Here is a 7,906-nt window from a genome sequence, read left to right as displayed (position 1 = left end):
TTGCTGTTCTGGAGACTAAATAGCACTTATTCTTTTATTGAGAAATCACAACCAAAATTGTTAAAGCAAGTTTTTAAAAGAGTTTTAAAAACCATAAAAAAGGTCAGAGGTTTTAATAGTTCAATATATGAGATAGAACCTCTTTAAATTTGAAATTAGTCTATACTTTTTCATGTTTGAGCTACAATTATTCTATTTTAGAAGTTATAATTTACAATTGCGAAAAACAAATAAAATGTTTTAATTAATTTATATTTAAAACAAAAAACCTTTGTATAATTCAATCTAAATGCAGCTGCAAACATTTAATTTGAAATGCTTTGAATTCAAGGTATATTTTAAAAAGAAAACTGAAAGCAAAGGATCGACTTTCAAAGGAATCGAAAGAAAGTGACTCGCTGGATTGCAAATGAACATGGAAAATGGTGTATTTCCGCATTTTTAAATTTTAAATTAAAACTTTTTCGCGTTGTAACAATTTCGAACCCCAGAATGTTATTTTTGACCTAACCTATAACTTATAACGAAAATTCTGAAAATTCAAACAATAAGACTATATTCTGAAAATGAAGCAATTTTAACGTTAAAATTCAAGTTCTTAAACTGAAGGCCTAAAAATTTGCAAATTTTAAATTAGTGTTGTGTAAATTGTATTGGTATCTTAAAAGAGTATAAATAGTTCTTAAATTAGTTTTTAAATTTTCTGAAGTTTACGTTTTTTACATACCTAGATGTCAAAAAAGCCTACCAGTGACTGAAATGAATTAGAAAAAAATCGCCAAGATCCAAGAATAAAAATTGAATGTACAGCGAATTTTAAAATTTTTAATTGTGATTATCTTTAACTTTGTGATATCAAAAATTTCCATACAATTTTTTTTTATTAATACTGCAGGAAAAAATTAACAAGATCGAACGCCGAGATTATAATGAGAGAAAATCTTCTGTAATTCTATGGGGACGGCTGAAATATCCCGAAAAATAAAATTCCCGTCTCGGTAAAACTCTCTGTCCCGAAAAATACAATTCCAAAACTAATAAAATTCCTGAACAGTTTATAATATTAACGAATTTTTAAATTCCCAAATAATAAAACTCCCCAAAGAAAATTGTTTCTTAATCAGTATTAATTATTTATTAAAAATACGATAATAAAATATTGTTATCAAATAAATTTTTGTTTAATAATTAAAGTGTTAAAAATGGTTTGAATTTAAAATTAAAATTATAAAAAAATTTTACCGATAAATTCATAAACAAAAACACATGTTTTTTAATTAACATTTCGATTTTTCGGAAGAACTTTTGTAATTTAAAAATACTATATACATTTTCAACCAAAATATCTTATCCAGAAATATATTTTGTTTTAATTATTGTTATTTTAAATTTAAACAATAATGTTTAAACACTTCAAACATTTAAAAAGTTGTTTCTTTGGTATAAATATGTGATTATTTCAATTTAAAAAAATAATTTGTCAAAGAAGAATGTTTTCCACACTTGTTTATCTTAAAATGTCTTTCTATAATACCTTTTTTAAAATTAAAAATATGATTTATCAAGAACATTTTTTGTATAATTAAAAAGACTGTACCGAAAACTTGGATCAAGCTTCATATCTGAAAAAATTCAGCGATACATACATGTCAAACTTTTCTAACCTCAAAAAATCTTTCTACTGCTTTACCGTCATATTTTACGAAGAATGAGAAAATAAGAATTCGACTTCGTAGTACGATGAGGGCAGCACCTCGATAGGGCAGAAAATGTGATGTCCTATATATATATATATAATTCCCCACTCCGACGCCGTTACCGCATCTACGTTTATAATATCTTTGGCTTAATACTCATCTAACGTCGTGGAAGTGCTCCGAGTGCACCCGAGTGGTCCCCTGGAACGCACCCTAGGGAATCAGTGATCCTAACTTTGGCATGTTGAGCTAATGCGCTTGTGTGGTACAACGGCACTTATTGGTCGCTGTTGGCACGCGAGTCAAACCGGGTATAATTAACAATTATTGAAATTAAAATGGATAATTATTATAAATTGCACATGAATATCAGAAATGACCTAATTTATAATGTAAGGTTAAAAGAAAATAATAATGTATATATTTTGTAAATAATAGGATATTTTCTTTAAATTCAAAAGCTGAATTTATATTTCATTAACTAAAGTTGTTGTATTTTTTTTTCTCCTTAAATTACAAATTAAATTATTTCTGATATTTATGTGCAATTTATAAAAATTATCTATTTTAATTTAATAATTGTTAATTATATCCGATTGAAATTGCACGCCAAAGGCGACCAATAAGGACCACTGCGCTAGGCAAGCGCAGTAGCTCAGCATGCCAAAGTTGGGATCACTGTAGGGAAGTCATGAGGGGGGTGGCGTCCAGCCAATCGAGATAGATAAAGGCAGGTTTACGTCGCATATCTTTTTTCTCTCTCTGAGGCCCATTTCAGTTCTCCCCTTAGCGTTACCGAATCATTTCTATATGTCGATGGTCCAGCCCTATCTGACTACTGAGAAAAGTAGTTGTCGCTTACAAGTTCCACTTCGTGGGTGAACTAATTCGCCGGGCAGCGCGTCAATCGTCCTGCTACAGAAAAACATTGGTCTTATAGGAAACTCAATAATTAATATTAAGTAATAACATTCCAAAGCATTATTTCAGCTCATAAAATTAAGACCAACAATTCTTTGATGGGTAATTGATATTTAAAAAATATAAAAGTCATTGAGGTGTAAAAGGATGATTGAAAAATGATTATTTTAAAAGTGTTTACACACGTATATTACTAAAAATAGGTATTGAACATGTGTAAATAAGTATGTGTTTTTTAATAAAATGATGAATAGGTACCACATATTAAGAATACATTTTCTAATAACAAATATAAATTAATTTTTTAACAAATTGGAAGTCGGAACCGTATTGAAAAAAATAAAAATCCTAAGAGAAAACAAAATATTATGATAAAAAATGTAACAAAATAAAATTATGACATAACAATATCTTAGAAAGTTGAGTAGCGAAATTAGCAAATGTAATACTATCTTAATGTTTTCTTCAGTATTATAAATTAGGAATTAAATAATTTTGAATGTTATTAATTTAATTTTTAAGAACGAGAAATTTTTTATTTGTTAAATATAGCAAGCCATTGAAAATGGTTGTATGCAATTATTTCTTTCATTAAAACACATGTTTATTGCATAATTTATTGTTATAAAGTAATAAAATGCATTTTTTCAACGAAATATACGTGGAAAAGGTGGGGGGGGGGTTGAATGAATTAAAAGAATAAGTAGGTATTAGCAAAATCAACAAATTCAGTATATTTCTCTAAAATGCACAAATAAATAACATACAATATAAGTACTATAATGCATGAAAATTTTTAATGTCATGTATATATTAATGCAAATAAAACATAAATAACACCTTTAAGGCATGTCGATATTCATTATTATTTCACAATACTTAAAAAATAATTGGATCAGTCAAGGACAAACTTGGAAAAAAATGTAATGTATAAATGCAGACAAGCATTAATCTTTTCCGTTTGCAGTGTTATGCATTTAAAATATTTATATTAATAAAAAACGTATAAAATTTCAATAAAAATTTCCGTTTTTTTCAGAACAAAAAATTTTTAATACTTTAGAACTTTTACTATACATCATTTTGTACAGAATTTTTTTTCAGAAATAAAAAGGAATGGCTCAATTGTATATTAATAGTAATAATAACATACAATATAATAAATAGAATAATATGTAATATATAATAAAATGGTTGGTAGCTCTAAGAAAGCATCCAGAGGCGACTGTTGCAACCTCCAACGCTCGTGGCCGCTTTTTAAGTATAACAGCTGAAAAAGGCGAAATACAAACTACACCATGCTCCTGATTTTGTACCTAAAACATCATTGCAAACATTTCAAATATCGAATTAAATGAATTTATAACATCCTCATCTTATTAGTCACTTCACTTAGTCCGTGGCTACGATAAAAGATCGAGTTAACTCGAGAACAAGTTGAAAAAAAATAATAATAATAATATTCTTCTCGGCAAATTTATCTAGCAATTTACGAAAATTGATATTTTATGCAGGCTTTAATGTTTTACACTTCAAATTGCAGAATTTCTCGGGGACAAAATACGTTCTTCTTTAGAGTAAATGAGGCGATATCTATTTTTCTAATTTGCCCAAAAAATTCTACGAAATTCTATTTGAATGTTGTGTTTTGTTTTTCAAAATCTCCTGTTTTTAATCTTAAACTTTGGATCTAGTTGAGATATTTATCGTTTTCTTTTTTAATTTCACATAGTTTATTGTATGATTTTGGAACCCACTAAAACATATATTAAAACTTCCAAATTAATAAAATAGTGGTAGTTTTTTCTGAAAATATGCCAAGTTGCTTAAAATACCCACAATTATATATTGTTTGCCAATTTCGTTTTAAATTTGTAGTTTCATAATAAAGATATCTTCTGTTTTTTATGAGGGCTAAGTAACTTTTATCACGAGGAGAATTCTTTTTCTTCATATAATCAGATTTTCTATTTTTTCTTGTAAACAACGAGAGATACGAAAACGCTTGAGATAAAACTTTGCACGTCTAAAAAGAATAATTCCGCAATTAAATTTTCAATAAAAAAAGAATTCTCCCGGCCTCAAAAATGGTTTAGTCGGCATAAAGCTGATATGATATATTTCTTCTATTAGCAAAAACTTTGTTTAAATACTGGGAAGAATAAAAAGATTGCATTTTCCAGAAAATCTTATATTTTTTCATCAAATTTTAAGAAAATAAAAAACTATTTTCTAGAAAAGCCCACCTTTTTATTCTTCCCAAAATTTCAAAAAGTGCTTGCTAATATAAGATACCCATCTGATCAGTTTTATGTAGGCTAAATCATTTATGGCCGAAAGAATTCTTTTTTTTCCTACAAATTTTATTTTGAAATTTTCCTTGCATATGATGGTGATCTATCGCAAAAGATCAAGTGTCATTTTAATATAACGTTTTTAAACGTGTAAAGTAGTATCTCAAATTTTTTTTCGTATCTCTTGCTGTTTACAAGAAAAATTAGAAAATTTGTTTATATGAAAAAAATTCTTCTGGTGACAACTACTGCATACACCACGAAGGAATAATAAGGAGACAGGAAGATCTTAAATTTTCGTGCGCTGGTGCGCAGTTCTCTTTCTATACATGGAAAAGTGTGCAAGTGAGAAAGTTTGTCAAATTGACGCAATCTTAGGCAACTAGATCGATTAAATTTTTTATTATACATGTTTTTTAGGATTACAAATGTTTGGAAGTGTTAGAAAAAACAGAATTCTTCATTTCAACGTACGATTTCAAAAATAATAATGTACTACAATTTCAAGATTTCAACAAACTAGCGGTAATGTTTCTATTGCCAAGTGGCGAAGCGGAGTTAGATCTACTCATTATTCCTTCGTGGCATACCCATTCACGGGCGAGGCATAGGGCATTATACGAATAACTCCAATCGCAAAATCGAAGAGTGCTCGAGAATGTGACATCCTTCTCGTATACGTAAGTTACCATTCGAAACTTCACGTATACGGAAAGTTTCGAACGAGCTCGAGAATAGACCCCCAAGGTGTCAATATATAACTATGCAAAAACAGGCCTACTAGATCGGAGTACCATCTATTGGATTTATTTGAACTACGATACCCCTCCGGATGTTAAGAGAACAGAAAGAGTGGCGGCAAAGATATTTTAAGCCTAGATGCGGCACGTGTATAGTTCGAGGAACTAATTGTAGACGGCGCTCCCGGCGAAAATTGCCCGATCCCCCCATGCCTCTCAGCCCGAAAACCGCACCGGCCAACTACTTTGCCCCTGCAATCTTCACCCGTCGAACAAGTCCACCAAATAGCCGATACTAAGTCGGCAAATACTAAATACTTAAAAATACAAAATACAAATTTTATATCGAGAATTTTGATTTATTATTTTCAATTAATGAATCAATTATTTGAATAAATTTTGCTTCAAGAAAATATGTAGCTGCATAAGATTGACTTCTAAATTGAATTGAAATGTAATTGTATCGTAATAAATATTTTTAGCTGACATCTTTCATTGAAAAAATTAGTCATTTTGCAATTAAAATTTACTGTCTATGAATAATATTATTTTCTTGTTTTGAAAAAAGCGGTAGAAATTCTACTAAATGAAACTATACGTTTCAAGCCATTAAAAGTTTTAATTGATAAACATATTTAGTTGTACAGCGTTCTCGCATGCATAATTAGCGATTTGGAGTTTTTAGATGTAGAGTTAAATGTTATAGGAATACCGCCTCCCTCACGATTATTAATTTAAGTAAACAATAATTCGTAAATTTGTATGTTTGTGTAATTAATTATGAATTAAATAAATTATAATGAAATGATAAAATTATATAATAAAATTAGTTTTTATTTTATTTTTTATATAATATTTTATAGAAATTTATGTATATTACTATGCATTTAAATTATGTCCCGATTTTTTAATTTGAGAATCCCGAAATTTCAAAATTGAAAAAATGTATTTTTGAATTTTACTCGAATGGCTGATCAGAATATATAAATATTTTGCCTTACATTTCTCAATTTAAACTAAAAGGTCAGAAATTATTGGAAAGTTTCAAAAACATTTATCTCTTAATTGTTAGTTTGTAATAAAATAATCCGTAAATGAACTATTTATTGTCACGGGCACATTCTCACCGTGCGCTGTGCCCGTGGCTCGCAAGTTTGAGCGCGCCTGGGGGCGCGTCTTTTGATTCCCGCGATTCGCGCTCAGATATTTATTCTTTGCATTTAGAATGCTTGAATGAAACTTTATCAAAAACATCATAGATTGCAATATTTATATGCGTGTTTATATTCTGAATTTTTTGCCTGAATAAGTACAGTTAAAGATTAAGATTCTCAAAGTTCTGTAGGCTTTGAGGTACACAATATTATCGTGATACTCGCGCTGAGCACTCGTTTTTTGACAGACAGTTGTAAATTTATATTTTCTGAACCACCTTAAAATAAACTTAAAAAATACAATCCTTTTTTAGACATTTTTCCAGATCTCGCGTTGTTATGCTAATCATAGGATTTTGGTTTTCATATTATTTTTTATACATGTATAAAGCAAAATATTCTACAAGTCTTCTTTTAGATTATTTACGTATCTTGCGTCTTTTAGCGTGATATTGGAATTTTCTATTATCTGCATATATTACTTACGATAAAACAAAATTACGAGTCCTATTGAAAAGTGGTTTAAAGAAATTTTGTAGGATTTTTCAAAACCTATCATTTCTCTTCGAGACTTTTTGTCGTATTTTGCGTCATTTGGTTCGAAATTTGAATGTTCTGGTGTCAAATTTCGGGCAATTCTAATACTTTCTGCATCATAAATAATAAGAATGTAATAAATTAATACAAATTTGTATCACTTTTTGAGCGAATAACTTTTTTCAATCAATTTGTTTTTGTACCTTTTGTTGTTTTTCCACAAAATTTTCATTTTTATTTTTAATACCATTTTTATGATCAAAACCAAAACTACGTGTCATGTCAAAAAGTAATTCATAACAAATTTGTAGCTCTTTTTCGAGTACATAATTTTTGTTGAATCATTTTTTTTCTTAACTTGTATCATTTTTTCACAAAGTTTTTTTTTTATATTTTCAATGTTATTTTTCGCGAATAAAACACAACGAACGCCTCCTATCAAGAAGTGATTATTAACGAATTTGTAGATACGAGGGTAGTTCAATAAGTCCTTAGAATGACCAACATATGGCGCGCGAATCGCTCCAAATCATCTGTTTTCAGTCAGCACCACTCCCGACTAG

This window comes from Belonocnema kinseyi, chromosome 8 (assembly GCF_010883055.1).
Source record: "Belonocnema kinseyi isolate 2016_QV_RU_SX_M_011 chromosome 8, B_treatae_v1, whole genome shotgun sequence".
Lineage (NCBI taxonomy): Eukaryota > Metazoa > Arthropoda > Insecta > Hymenoptera > Cynipidae > Belonocnema > Belonocnema kinseyi.
This window is presented reverse-complemented; position numbering follows the sequence as displayed.